A 14,961-nucleotide genomic window follows, 5' to 3' on the forward strand; every position below is an offset into this window, starting at 1 on the left:
AAAGAAAATGCCATAAATAATATATTCATGTGTAAGTAATGTTCTTACACTTAATTTTTTTTTACATTCCCAAGAGTAAAATTCTTGTTGTGTCAAAGGATTGAACAGTTTTATAACTATTGAAATGAACTATGAAATTGCTTTCTAACACTATTCGTGTTCTCAAACATTGAGGGGTCATTTCTGCTAACTATAAATGCTTATTTTTTCATGAGTGAATTTTTTGTTTCATTTTGTGTTTTATTTTTAGAAACAGGTTTCTCCCTATGTTGCTCAGACTGGCCTAAAACTCCTGGGTTCAAATGACTACTGCTTCAGCCTTGAGAGTAGCTGGGACTATAGGCACATGCCACCACTCCTAGCTCTGATGAGTGAATTTTTACAAAGACACATCTTCTTTGTCCTTTGCCCAGCATTTGATGTGTTACTTGTTTGAACAACTACTATGGTTCATATTTTCTTCTTTTTGAAATGATCATGTTGTAAGGACAATTTGCACTGGAAATGTGAGGTTGTTGCAGATGTTGTGAGCATTGCTGGTGTGTTTCTGCTTTCATAAATACAGTTTACTTTATAAGACATGAAAGGGCTATGCAATCATGCATAGTAAAATGGTTCTGCCATCCATAATATGGGTGCAGGGGAAGCCAATCCCTGGGGCATAGCTATTCTCTGTGAGGGGACTGACTCCTGCTAGAGTTCATAACCCTGGCTTTATGACCTTGGACAATCCTTTAACTTCAGTAAGCCTCAATACCATACTCTGGCAAATAACAGTGATTAGGAAAATCAAATAATATATTATAAAATATACAGCACACAATTAGTTATATTCCTTTTCTCTAGTTTGGTAGGGATCATTACTATTTAAATAAATCACATGTAAAGTTTTTTAAATGCCCACAAGCCTCTCTCTAGTTATTTAGTAAATAGTCATGATGCTTTACCTTTAAAATCCACCTTTGTGTATATCTGCAGTTCACAGACAAGTATACATGTGTCCTCCTTGACCTTATTTTCTATTTACTGTTCCTTTCTCCCATATGCACCAGCCATACTGGTCTATTCTCAGTCCTTAGAGCACGCTAGCCTTATTCTGGTGTCAAGGTTTTCATACTTGCTACTTACTGCATAGAATTGTATTCTACACCTCCCTTTTTCTCATGATGCAGGACTTAGCTCAAAGGCCACCTCCACTCCACAGCCTTCTGCCTGACCTGGCTGAAGGTGCTCTCATTATCTGGGCGTTCCCGATCTTGTGCCTGATTTTAATGATGTCATAGAACTTTTCACTTCCTAAAATTATTTTACTCATAAAGTTGTTTATCTGTTTATTGCCTGTCCTCCAGAGTTAGAGTAGAAGCTAGGGGACTTTGAGTGTTTACTATCAAACGCCTGAAGCCTAGAACACTCTAGCACACATCAGGTGCTCAAGTATTTGTTGCTTCAGAGCCCAGGTGTAACTCATTTATTACATCACAAGGAAGATAAATTATTGACTATTATTTTAACATCACTGAGTAATTTTTAAATTAATCATTAACAAATTATATGTGATACTGCATAAAACCAGTATAGTGCACTGGTCAAATGTTAGCTACTAGAGTGAAGCACTCTAGAGTTCTGCTTCAGGATGTTCCAACTCCAAACTGCAATCACTGATGCTGATGGAAATATTCACATTTACAATGACCTCATCTGAACGGGAAATTGGGTTTTGCCTGAATTTTTTTCCACCAGTTTTGTAGGACTTTTAAATCGTCACACCTTCCCATAATTGTTGAGGGAAGAACCATATATTCAGGGGCTTCTTTTCAGGGCGCTTATTTTGAGATTAAACTCCACTTTCATTTCATTTTTGCTGATGCCATCTCATCCCTTTTGCTATTACAAAAGCCTGCAAAAATAGCCCTGCACATAAATTATGCATCAACTCTTTAAATATCCTGGTCTTTTTTTTTTTTTTTTTTTTGCCCCACCTCCATCCAAGGAGAAAGATTATAACGCTCTTTTGCAATGTCTGTTGTTTCTGCTGTTGGGGTTTTAAATTTTTGTTTAATTTTATTTTCTGAAAGAAAATAAATATCTTGGTTCCCCCGTTTTTACTCACAAGTGAGTAAGGTGTAATACTCTGAGTCCATATTAGTGGCAAGGTTTTTTTTCTTTTAATGCAAGAACTGATAATCTTGTTTCTAGAGGCAGAGTATTATCCTTTTGTCCAAAATTGTTCCAAGATTAGAATCTGCTTACTTTAATTGCTGTCTATGTTGGAGGATGAGCATTACTCACTTTTTTTTTGTCCAAGTATATACCTGCTAGATTACTTTTGTCTCTGGAAACACCAGGAAAAACTATATGAAAATAGCTAGCCTTTACTGAGGTTGTGCAGTGTGCTGCATGCTGGCCATGTTATTTTCAGTGCTGATGAGGACTCAACAAGGATGGATTCTTATCCCCTATTTACATATAATGAATTCAAGTCCCTAGACCTGGTCAATTCAAGTCAAGTCCATCCAATTTCAGGACCTACACCCACCTACCTTCCTATATTGCTTCACAAGTCATGGGGCAATCACATTCCTTAAATGTAAAATAGCTGAGCAGAGAATGGTGATCTTTGGGAAGAAACTTTATTACTTTCATTGTCCTCTTATTCTGATTTTTCAGATCTCTCTACACTTATCCAGTTGGTTTTCAACCAGCACAAAAATATCACAAATGTTGATGGGAAAGCTGTTCACGACCACAGGCCTCCATTTGCAGACTGGCCTCGTATTAGATGTCTAGGCTTATAGTCTCATGGAATGACAGCATTATAATGGAATTCTAAATAATGAAAGATATTTGCTTAAATTCCCAGAGCTGGGATAGAAATATGGTCTTGGATAGCCCATCTGGGACTCTTTCATAATGCTCGGATATAGCCAGCCAAGACCTTTTAAGGTTTTTCCCTGGGTAGAAACTAGACCTACAGTCTTTGTGTTTCAGTGTCTGAAGGAGATAGGAGAAAAAGACATGACACATTTTCCCCTCTATTTTGGTAAAAGGAAAAGAACATTTGATTTTTCTTTAAATATTAGAAAACACAATACATAAAAGATTTGAGATAATCAAAAATTCTGAGAAGGAGGGGAGTCTCATAAGGCTCTTCTCCAGTTACTAGGTTTTCTCCCCCCAAACTTAAAATCATGATCTCCACAATGTATTCTCATCCAAGATTTCAAATTCCATCCTCAGTAAACTCATTAAATACATATTTCAAATACTATTGGGAATTCATTTTCTAAACAAGAATGATATAATTTTTAGCAGAAGCAACACTATATTTACAAAAGTATCCTTCTCTCCCTGAAAAAAAAATCTGCCATATAAAATGCATAACCCCTTCTTCAAATAGTATCATTGTGTTTTCTATAAAAAACTTATTCTCAAACTAAATTTCTAGTATTTTATGGCTCTTTGATTTTAGTATGAAATTCTACTAAGTCAAAATTTATGCCCAGAGGTCTGCGATGCAGTTTTATCCTTCTGAATAAGTATTAGAGAGTGCTACTATGAAAATGATTTTAGAGAGAATACATCAAGTACTTACAAAAAAACAAGTTTTCTAAAAGTAACTTCAAACATTTTATAAGCTCCATTTACCTAATACCAATTGTCATTCATTGTGTTATGCTTTTTAAGTTTTCCCCACATACACAGATAAAGAAAACTCATAAGAACTATGTTTGATGAGGCTCTTTTTCCAAAACAACACACACAGACACAGACAAACACACAGACATACACACACACACACGCATACTATGTGCAAATGAAATACCATTTTTAAATTTCAAGTAGGTAGCCATGCTCTAAATTTTTAAAGGACATTTTCTAGTGCTAAACATTCAGTGGGAAAACATTTCAGTTGTGATTAAAACGAAACCTGTGCAATTTTTCAGAGTAAACAAATCAGTATAGGGGTATAGGCCTGAGAGGTTGGGTATTAAAAAAAATCCTCAGGGAGGCAGTAAGGATATGGCAGTGAAGAAGGAGTCAATCAGGTTAGGAGCTGACTGCCTGAGCTCCCTGAATAAATCTGGGAGCCACGGCAATAACTTCCCATTAGTAAAGAGCTCACATTATCAGCCCAAGGATAGGACCTAGGGGTTGGGACCCCAAGACACGGATAGAAACAGAGCAAGCAGCAAGAAAACAAAGCCTCTAGTTGGTATCCTCTAGGATAGTGGGGACCCAAAATCTCCAATACCTTTATGATGTGAAAACATAAAGTAAGAAACTGTTGCAAAAACTTGTCCAGAACCTATAAACCACAAAGGCTAGAGTGGAGAAAAAATAACTCAGAAACTGTCTATGGAGATGTTTCTGTAAGCTAAAAACCACTGAATCTGTACAGAAGAGGATTCTGATGAAAATTAGCTCACAGGCAAAACTTACACGTGCATGAGCAACAGTCATCGGATACAAAAACATGAGAGGAATCGAATTTAAGAATTAGAAAACAGAACAATTTGAAAGGCACTAATAAATCCAGTAAAATAGGGACAATGAGGTGGGGAAAACAGGAGATACAAAGATTAGAAAAGAAAGGAGAAAATAATCATGTACAGATGTTGTGTTTGTCTACATAGACAAAGTGTAAAAACCAACAAATGAGTTTCCAGGTACAAGATGATTAACAAAAATTAATAGCATTCCTATCCACCAATGTAACCAAATGTAAGTGTTTTAAAGTTCCCATTCACAAGAAGAATAAGAAGCATAAGATATTTGGGAACAACCTAATAAAAGATAAACATGATCTTTATGGAGAAATTGTCCAATGTTATTGTAAGAGCTAAGGGATAAATGGAAACGCATGAATAAACGGAGAGGTATGCTGTGTTTATTAGTGAAATGACTTCATACTGTAAAGATATAAATTCTTCTCAAATTCATCTATATTTAATATCACTTATTCTAAAGGTAATATGCCAGAAGTGTTGAAAAACAGCAATTGAATGCTAAGAAATGTGACAAAAAGCAAGAATATCAAAATCTCAAAACTTATAATAAACGTAGAATAACTAACATATGGTGGCGCTGATGTGGGGATGATTAAAAGGATCTAAGTCAACAAGTCAAAACAGAAAATGGATAGCCCAGTAATGAAGTAACTCATGTATGAAAATCTGGTATATGATGGGCATATACACATATTTGGGGAATGTGAACCTAAGGGGATACAAAGAGGACTTTCATTTTTTCAGTCATGTTTTATGTATATTATATTCCAAAATACATTAAAAAACAACAAAAGGCTAGATTTATTAATTTTAAACAGGTGCAGAAGTATATCTGTATACTTAATTTTTTCAAATACAAAATAAACTTTTATTTGAAAGAAGTTAATATTTTCACTCCAATTCTCTATTAAAGTAGGAAGACGAGAAGCCCTATAGGCCAAATTTGAATGAATGGAATAAATAAACTGGAGTTACAGTATATAGAAGAGCAAAAACTTATTAAGAACTTACTGGCTGGGCAAGGTGGCTCACGCCTGTAATCCCAACACTTTGAGAGGCTGAGGCCAGCAGATCACGAGGTCAGGAGTTCAAGACTAGCCTGGCCAATGTGGTGAAATCCCATCTCTAGTAAAAATACAAAAATTAGCTAGGTGCGGTGGCGCACACTTGTAATCCAGCTACTCAAGAGGCTGAGGCAGGAGAATCACTTGAGCCTGGGAAGCGGAGGTTGCAGTGAGCCGAGATAGAGCCACTGCACTCTGCACTCCAGCCTAGGTGACAGATTAAGAAATCTTATTGTATAGAATTAGGCACAAATCTCTGTCATTTCTTTACATAAAGCTCAGAAAAGCAGTTTGTAGCACCAGAAGCTAAACACTTTCTTTTTATTTATAAAATTTTTAAACAACTAAAAAACCTAAATTGCAGAGCCTGTATTTGATAAAATATATATATTTATATGAAAGAACACACATAGGAACACAGAAGTTCAACTTACAATCAAGCAAGAAAAAACGTAACTTGTGGAATTACTTACACAATTGAACACATTTTAAATCACAGTATACTCAAAATGAGATTTTCTTTTTTTTATTTCCAACTTTTATTTTAAGTTCACAGGTATATGTGCAGGATATGCAAGTTTGTTACATAGGTAAACGTGTGCCATGGTGGTTTGCTGCATAGATCTTCGCATCTCCCAGGTATTAAGCCTAGCATCCATTAGCTATTCTTCCTGATGCTCTTCCTCCTCCCACCATCAACCCTCCACCAGGCCCCAGTGTGTGTTGTTTCCCCACCATGTGTCCATGTATTCTCATCATTCAGCTCCCACTTATAAGTGAGAACAAGCTGTATTTGGTTTTCTGTTCCTGGGTTAATTTGCTAAGGATCAGGGCCTCCAGCTCCATCCCTGTCCCTTCAATGAACATGATCTCATTCCTTCTCATGGCTGCATAATGTTCCATGGTGTATATGTACCACATTTTCTTGATCCAGTCTATCATTGATGGGCATGTAAGTTGATTCTATGTCTTTGCTATTGTGAATAGTGCTGCAATGAACATATGCATGCATGTATCTTTATAACAGAATGATTTATATTCCTTTGGGTATATACCCAGTAATGGGATTGCTAGATCAAATGGTACTTCTGCCTCTAGGTCTTTGAGGAATTGCCACGCTGTCTTCCACAATGTTTGAACTAATTTATACTTCCACCAACATTATAAAAGTGTTCCTTTTTCTCCACAATCTCACCAGAATCTGTTGTTTTTTAGACTTTTTAATAATAGTCATTCTGACTGGTGTGAGATGTTGTCTCACTGTGGTTTTGATTTGCATTCCTCTAATGATTACTGATGTTGAGTTTTTCATATGTTTGTTGGCTGCATGTATGTCTGATTTTGAGAAGTGTCTGTTCATGTGCTTTGCCCACTTTCTAATGTTTTTTTTTTTTCTTCTAAATTTGTTTAAGTTCCTTATAAATGCCGGATATTAGGCCTCTGTCAGATAGATAGATTGCAAAAATTTTCTCCCGTTCTGTAGGTTGTCTGTTTACTCTGTTGTTTCTTTTGTCGTGCAGGAGCTCTTTAGTTTATTTAGATCCCATTTGTCGATTTTTGCTTTTGTTGCAATTGTTTTTGGCATTTCCATCATGAAATCTTTGCATGTACTTACATCCTGAATGGTATTGCCTAGGTTTTCTTCTAGGGTTTTTGTAGTTTTCGATTTTACACTTAAGTCTTTAATACACCTTGAGTTGATTTTTGTATATGGTGTAAGGAAGGGGTCTAGTTTCAATTTTCTGCATATGTCCAGCCAGTTCTCCCATTTATTAAATAGGGAGTCCTTTCTGCATTGCTTGTTTCTGTCAGGATTGTCGAAGACCAGATGGTTGAAGGTGTGCAATCTTATTTCCGGATTCTCTATTCTGTTCCATTGGTCTATGTGTATATTCTTGTACCAGTATTGTGCTGTTTTGGTTCCTGCAGCCCTGTAGTACAGTTTGAAGTAGGATAACGTGATGCCTTCTTCAGCTTTGTTCTTTTTGCTTAAGATTGCTTTGGCTATTCAGGCTCTTTTTTGGTTCCATATGAATTTTAAAGTAGTTTTTTACTAATTCTGTGAAGAATGTCAATGGCAGTTTAATGGAAACAGCATTGAATCTACAAATTGCTCTGGGCACTATGGTCATTTTCACAATATTGATTCTTCCTATCCATCACCATGAAGTGTTTTTCCATTTGCTTGTTTCATCTCTGATATCTTTGAGCAGTTATTCATAGTTCTACTTGAAGAGGTCTTTCACTTCCCTTGTTAGTTGTATTTCCAGGTATTTTATTCTTTTTGAGGCAATTGTGAATGGGATTGTGTTTCTGATTTGGTTCTTGGCTTGCCTGTTGTTGGTGTATAGGAATGCTAGCAATTTTTGCACATTGATTTTGTATCCTGAGACTTTGCTGAAGTTGCTTATTAGCACAAGAAGGTTTTGGGCTAGGATGATGGAGTTTTCTAGATATAAGATCACATCATCCGCAAACAGATAGTTTGACTTCCTCTCTTCCTATTTGAATATCCATTATTTCTTTCTCTTGCCTGATTGCCCTGGCCAGAATGTTCAATACTATATTGAATAGGAGTGGTTAGACAGGATAACCTTGTCTTTTGCTAGTTTTCAAAGGAAACGCTCCCAGCTTTTGCCCATTCAGTATGATATTGGCTGTGGGTTTGTCATACATGGCTGTTATTATTTTCAGGTATGTTCCTTCAATACCTAGCTTATTGACAGTTTTTAACATGAGAGAATGCTGGGATTTCTCAATGGCCTTTACTGCATTTATTGAGACATTTATGTGGGTTTTTGTCTTTAGTTCTCTTTATGTGATAAATCACATTTACTGATTTGAGTATGTTGAGCCAGGCTTGCATCCTAGGGATTTAGCCTACTTGATCATGGTGAATAAGCTTTTTGATATGCTGTTGGATTTGGTTTGCTGGTATTTTGTTGAGGACTTTTTGCATCAATATTCATCAATAATATTGACCACAAGTTTTCTTTTGTGGTTGTATCTCTGCCAGGTTTTGGTATCAGGATGATGCCGACCTCATAGTATGAATTATGGAGAAGTCCCTCTTTTTCCATTTTTTAGAATAGTTTCAGTAGGAATTGTACCAGTTCTTCTTTGTACTTCTGGTAGAATTCAGCTGTGAATTCGCCTGGTCCTGGACTTTTTTTGGTTGGTAGACTATGTATTACTGCCTCAATTTCAGAAGTCATTACTGGTCTATTCAGGGATTCAATTTCTTCCTGGTGCTGTCTTGAGATTGTATATGTGTCCAGGAATTTATCCATTTCTTCTAGATTTTCTAGTTTACATGCAGTGAAGAGTTTATAGTATTCTCTGATGGTTTTTTGTATTTCTGTGGGGTCAGTGATAATATCTCCCTTATTTCTAATTGTGTTCATTTGAATCTTCTCTTTTATTCTTTAATAATCTAGCTATTAGTCTTGCTTTTCTTTCATTTCTGCCTTGGAGAATTTGATGATTATTTGCCTTGGGGATGAGCTTCTCATGGAGTATCTCCATGAGCTTCTCATGAAGCTGCTTTTTGGTAGAGCAGCTGTGTTGTGTTGGCAATCTATTCAGCCCCCGATTAGTTTGAACTCTCTAAAGCCCACAGGCTGGACCGGCTGAGATGCCCAGACAGTCAACATGGCAACCTGCCCCACCTCACAGGCACTCTGTCCAAAAGAGAAATTAGAACTCTCTTGGCCATAGAACATAGGCAGGGGTGGCTGGAGGTTCTAACTGGGAGGGACCTCCTCGTGAGGAGTAGTGGATTTGGGTCCCACTTAAAGCAGCAGTCTGGCCACGCTTTTGACAAAACAGCCATGTTGTACCGATGAACCATCTCTGCCCTTGTTGGCTTGGACTCTCCAAAGCCCACAGGCTGGAATTGCTGAATTACTCAAACAACCAAGGTGGTGGCCTTCCCCTCCCCTAGGCACTCTGCCCCGTCCCATGGAGAGATCAGAGCTAGAATAGGTGCAGGTGGATGTGGTTGCAGGTCCCGACTGGGAGACCTCTCCAGTGAGGAGGAATGAATCTGGGTCCTGCTTAAAGAAGCAGTCTGGACACATTCTGACAAAGCAGCTGTGCTATGCTGCAGGGACCATTCCTCATCTAGACTGTTTGGACTCTCCAAAGCCCACAGGCTTGAATGTCTGAATTGACCAAAGAGTAGAGATGGTGACCTGCTCCTCCCCAGGGACTCTGTCCCGTCTCAGGCAGGCTCCACCCTGTGGCTGGCTGGAATTCCAAGCTAGTGGGTCTTATCTTGTGTGGTGCCATAGAAGTGGGGTCTGAAGACCAAGGCTGCTCAGCTCCCTGGATTCAGCCTCCTTCCTAGGGGTATGTGTGGAACTCCCTCCTTGCCTGAGTTGCATACACTTCATTGAGGATTGCAGGGCCAGATAATGTAAAGCTCCCTGTTCTCTGTGCAGGCCTGAGCAGCTGCTCTGCTGAAACTCCACACAGCTCTGTGTTGGGTCCAAGACCCCAGTGGCATGGGCTCATGAGCAGATCTCCTGGTCCCCAGGTTGCAAAGATCTGTGGGAGAAACGTGGTTTCCCAGGGTTGCAAATTCACTCACTGCTTACCTTGGCTGGAACTGGGGGTTCCCTTGTTTGTGTTGCTCCCAGATGGGCCATCAACCTGCCTTGCTTTTCTTCATTCTCTGTGGGTCAACTTGTTTCCCTGATCAGTCCCAATGCAACTACCTGGACATTTCAGTTGAAGGTGCTGTGTTCACTCACCCTTTTCATTCCTCTTTATAAGTGCCACAGACCACAGGTGCTTCTAATTGGCTATCTTGGCCAGGAAACGGAGATTTTCAAAGTCTATGTGAAAAGCATTCCAACAGATACTTCATCTTTTCTTATTTTATAACTAAATAATCTTAATAGCATAGTGAAGCAGAGGAATTTTATGGATATTAAGAAATCATATTCTCTACATTTATATGTGAGTGTGTATGTATTTACTAAACTCAGACATGTGGTTCAGAGATTTTAACATGGATTTTCAGCAAAGCAAACAGCAATAAACTTACTTTTACTAGAAAGCACAAGATCAGGCCATGTTTTCAAATGCTTTTTCATCAGAAACAGAGATTTATAGTGAATTCAGTTGGTCTACACCCAAAGTACCATATTGCTGCCTTTTCTTAGCAAGATTATGCTGCATTGGAATTCTGGAAGGGGTCTGCTGGGAACATGAACCCAGAACTAGGTATTCAGTTACTCCCAGGCACAAGCGTTGGTTGGCTGATTCTTTCCTTTCACGTCCGCATAACTCTTGTCTCACTAACATCTCTGAGCCTGGCTCTGCTGAAGGCAGGCTCCTCCCTGAAGCTCTCTCATTGGTTTCTGCTACGCAGTATCAAGATGGTTCTTTCGATTTCTCTAAACTGTCTCTTCTGTCTTGTCCTCAGCTTTACCTTTTTTTTTTTTTTTTTTTTGAGATAGAGTGTCACCCTGTCACCCAGGCTGGAGTGCAGTGAGGCAATCTTGGCTCACTGCAAGCTCCGCCTCCTGGGTTCACGGCATTCTCCTGCCTCAGCCTCCCGAGTAGCTGGGACCACAGGCACCTGCCACTATGCCCGGCTAATTTTTTTGTATTTTTTTAGTAGAGATGGGTTTCACCATGTTAACCAGGATGGTCTTGATCTCCTGACCTCGTGATCTCTCTGCCTTAGCCTCCCAGAGTGCTGGGATTACAGGCCTGAGCCACCGCACCCTGCTTTCCCTTTCTTTCATGGTTTGTCTGCTGACCTATGATGCCATCTGTTTTACAACAGCAGATTTCTTTCCTAAGCTCCAGATATGTATAACTAATTGTTCATAGCTGAGGGTACCACACTTAGAAGGTAAAACATGGAGATGAAGAGATGCCAAGAGGGACCTGGTGGTCTGCAGTGTATCAGTGCTCTACTCCTGCTCTGTGTCCAGTTCATCTTCCCAATGCTGCCCCTACAGACCAGCAGTAGCCCTAACCCCATTGTTCGGTCCTGGACTTCAGGCCCATAGAGGCAATGCCTCCACAGGGGTAAGCTATTTCCATAAAGGCAGGTCTTCCACAGACTTTTCCAGAAACTCTCCCTTTATGACCCCACTCTCACAGTTTCTTAAAATTTCTAGCAAACTCTGGTCCATGTGCACTAGTACTTCCAGCTGACTTGGTGCCTCCCTCTCTCATCTTGCCAGCCCTGCATCTAGACCTTTGCTTACTTCTGCCAGATTTGAGTAAGCTCTAATTCCTCTATGAAGTGCTTTTTTCCTGCAATGTTTTTAGTGACTCTCTTTTCCTGACCAAACCCGAAAGGACACATTGATTCCAACCTGTTTCTGCTCCAGTGTTCCTGATCTCAGGAAACAGCAATATTCTCTTCCCAGTTAATGCTGACACCCTCTTTACCCCCCCTCACATTCTATCAGACACGAAACCTCCCTTCATGCTCTCTCTCAGTCTCGCTTTGCCTCTTTCTCCTCACTTTCACCCCATTAATTCAAATCCTCATCATCTCTTACCTCAAGTCATGATAAGCAGATGCTTATCACTCTTAAGAGGATATTGTCTATTTCTCTCATACTTCTTCATCCTAAAGTCGAGGAAGTATCATCAGTCACATCTTACATCCCAATGCCATTTTTACATAAAACCTTGTTTTCAGTTATTCAGCAGCTTACCTCCATCTCTCCTGTTTCTGAACAAACAAATGGTCAGCACGTTCATCCAGTGAAGAGTTTGTCACCTGGTTTAGAGGCTCCTCTCTCTATGCATGTCCTGACATCATTATGAGTGACTTTGATGTTCACCTAGATAACACATGCAGAAGACTGACTCTTCAGTTCCTTGAAACCTCAATTTCAATGACCTCCCTTCCATCTCCTCTCTCCATCCCTCTTCAGTCACACACCCCCTTGACCACAGTCTGAACCTCTTCATCACATCAACTCAATCTTAAAATCTTTAAATACGATGCCTCAGTCTTCTAACTCCATCACTCAATTCCTAAGGTTTTAGGAGTTCCTTGAATTCAATTTGCCAATCATTTTTAAAACTCTTAATGTTCTCCCTTTCTCTTAAGCCCTTTCTGCTTTCACTTATGTCCCCGTCAAGTGGTACCACCACTTCCACCACCATCTTACAGTGCCCCCAACTCCCTCAAGCCTTCAGTCTACAACCCTTGTCTCCACATGGACACCTGCCAATGGGCTGTGGAGTGCTGTTACAGAAAATCACACAACCACTCAGATTGAGGTTCCCAAACTCAGAGTTTTCAAAATTGAAGACACTGGCTTCTCCTTCCATGATGCCCTACTCCACTCCATCTCCCTTTCTCCATGGCAGCACCTCTACCTTTCTCCACTAAGAAATCTCCACTTCAATGCTGACTTTGTCACTATTCACCTACTCCTCACAGACATTCAGAAACAAAGCATTTAAGCTCCCTGCCAACCCCCAATGAACCTTAACAAGAACTGAACTGGGCACTGAGAATAAAAGGAAGTAAAACAGGGCCTTGGGAGTATGAAAGGAGATGGGGTCTTGCAGTGAAATAGGCAGGGGGTCTGTCTGTGTGCTACTGTTTGCCTTGCTAAAGCTTCTTATCAGCTTTGAACTGGAGAATGATCAGAGATAATGCTTACTTCTTAGGGCACTTGAATGCAAGAAATTAAATTAGACAACATAGGGAACTGCTTATCACCACAGATAATTATTAAATATTTTGACCTTTTCTTTGCTCTACAGGAACCAACAAGTCAATGTGGAAGATAGAACTAATCAATCAACCACCTACAATGTGAGAAGGGCATCAAAGAGGCATGAACACAAAGCAATGGGAACTCGGAGAAGGGCGCAATTCACTCTTCCCAGGGCAGTCACGTGAGTGCACCACTGGTGGATGTTTGATTATGTATTTTAACTTTTACATCCCCAAACGATTATACATATGCACGGTTGATTTGTTTGGGTTTTAGAGAGAATTTGGGGAGAGAGAAGAAAAGGCTGCAGTTCCAAGATTTTTAGGAAGTTTTTCTACGATTCAGTGAGTCTCAGCATATTTTCCTAGTACAAATATAACACAATTATGGTAGTTTATTATTAGGGGAAGAGCTCTCCTGACGTAACTGTTAGTCCCTCTCAGATCCTGAGAGCTACCCTGCAGGAAGCCCATTCCTGCTGATAATTCGTGAGGAAAAAATGCATTTAACTGGCAGCCTCATTTATGAAGGGTTCTTTCTGTCTGACAGAGGACAGTATGACTATACTTTATTAAACATTTTGAAAAGCATAACCAGTGCTTTTTTTTTTTTTTTTCTCTGAGACAGAATCTCACTCTGTCACCCAGGCTGGAGTGCAGTGCTGCGATCTCAGCTCACTGCAACCTCCACTTCCTGGGTTCAAGCAATTCTCCTGCCTCAGCTGCCTGAGTAGCTGAGACTACAAGCACGTGCCGCCAAGCCTGGCCAACTTTTTGCATTTTTAGTAGAGATGGGGTTTTACCATGTTAGTTAGGATGGTCTCGATCTCCAGACCTCATGATCTGCCTTCCTCAGCCTCCCAAAGTGCTGGGATTACAGGCATGAACCACCGTGCCTGGCCGACCAGTGCTTTTAAAATGATTGTGCAAACCTTCTATTTGCCTGACTTCTGGCAGCCTTCAGTGTGCTTAGACCTGCCCAATTAACTCCTAGGATGGCTATTGCACCTCTCCCTTGCACAAGCTCTGTGTGGAGCACAGATGGTGACCAAAAACTCTTTCCATCCCCAAGGACTACAGAGTCATTGTCCAGCGTGGCAAATTTCAAACGTTTTTAGCAGATGTCAAACATCTTACCTGGGACCTCAGTAAAACTAATGAAAATCTAAAACAAAACAGAATACTGGTTCTGATTGAAGAAAGGAATTAAGACCTGGAGCTACCTTCTTAAGGGCAAAGTTTAAAGGAAACAAGGCTGGTGAGTGAGGGTGAAGATGTTACTTGAAGTCTGGAAAAAAATTTGAAAAGCTCTCAGCATGGCAGCCAGATTGTTCTATTGACATGAAATAGTTAAGTCACTCTCAGTCTCATCCCCCTACACCCCTTTCTCCAGATATTGTCTCTTCTGTTCCAGCACACCTCCAGAAAAGGGAGGCAGCTCTACCATATGAAAGCTGTCCATTCAGTTTACTTTCACTTTGAAAGTTTCAAAGTCTACTCTACTTTCACTTTATTTTCCAATCTCTCTCTATACATGTATACCCTCAGGATTCAAAACTTTCCTCCACAGAGACATACTCATTCTACATTGTTACAATGGTTCTGTCTGGGACTCTGAGGACTTCAGTTCTTCTCTTGTTACATCAACTTGCGCTGCATCTGCTACCTTGGAATTGCCCTGAGT

This window comes from Chlorocebus sabaeus, chromosome 15, assembly GCF_047675955.1.
Source record: "Chlorocebus sabaeus isolate Y175 chromosome 15, mChlSab1.0.hap1, whole genome shotgun sequence".
NCBI lineage: Eukaryota > Metazoa > Chordata > Mammalia > Primates > Cercopithecidae > Chlorocebus > Chlorocebus sabaeus.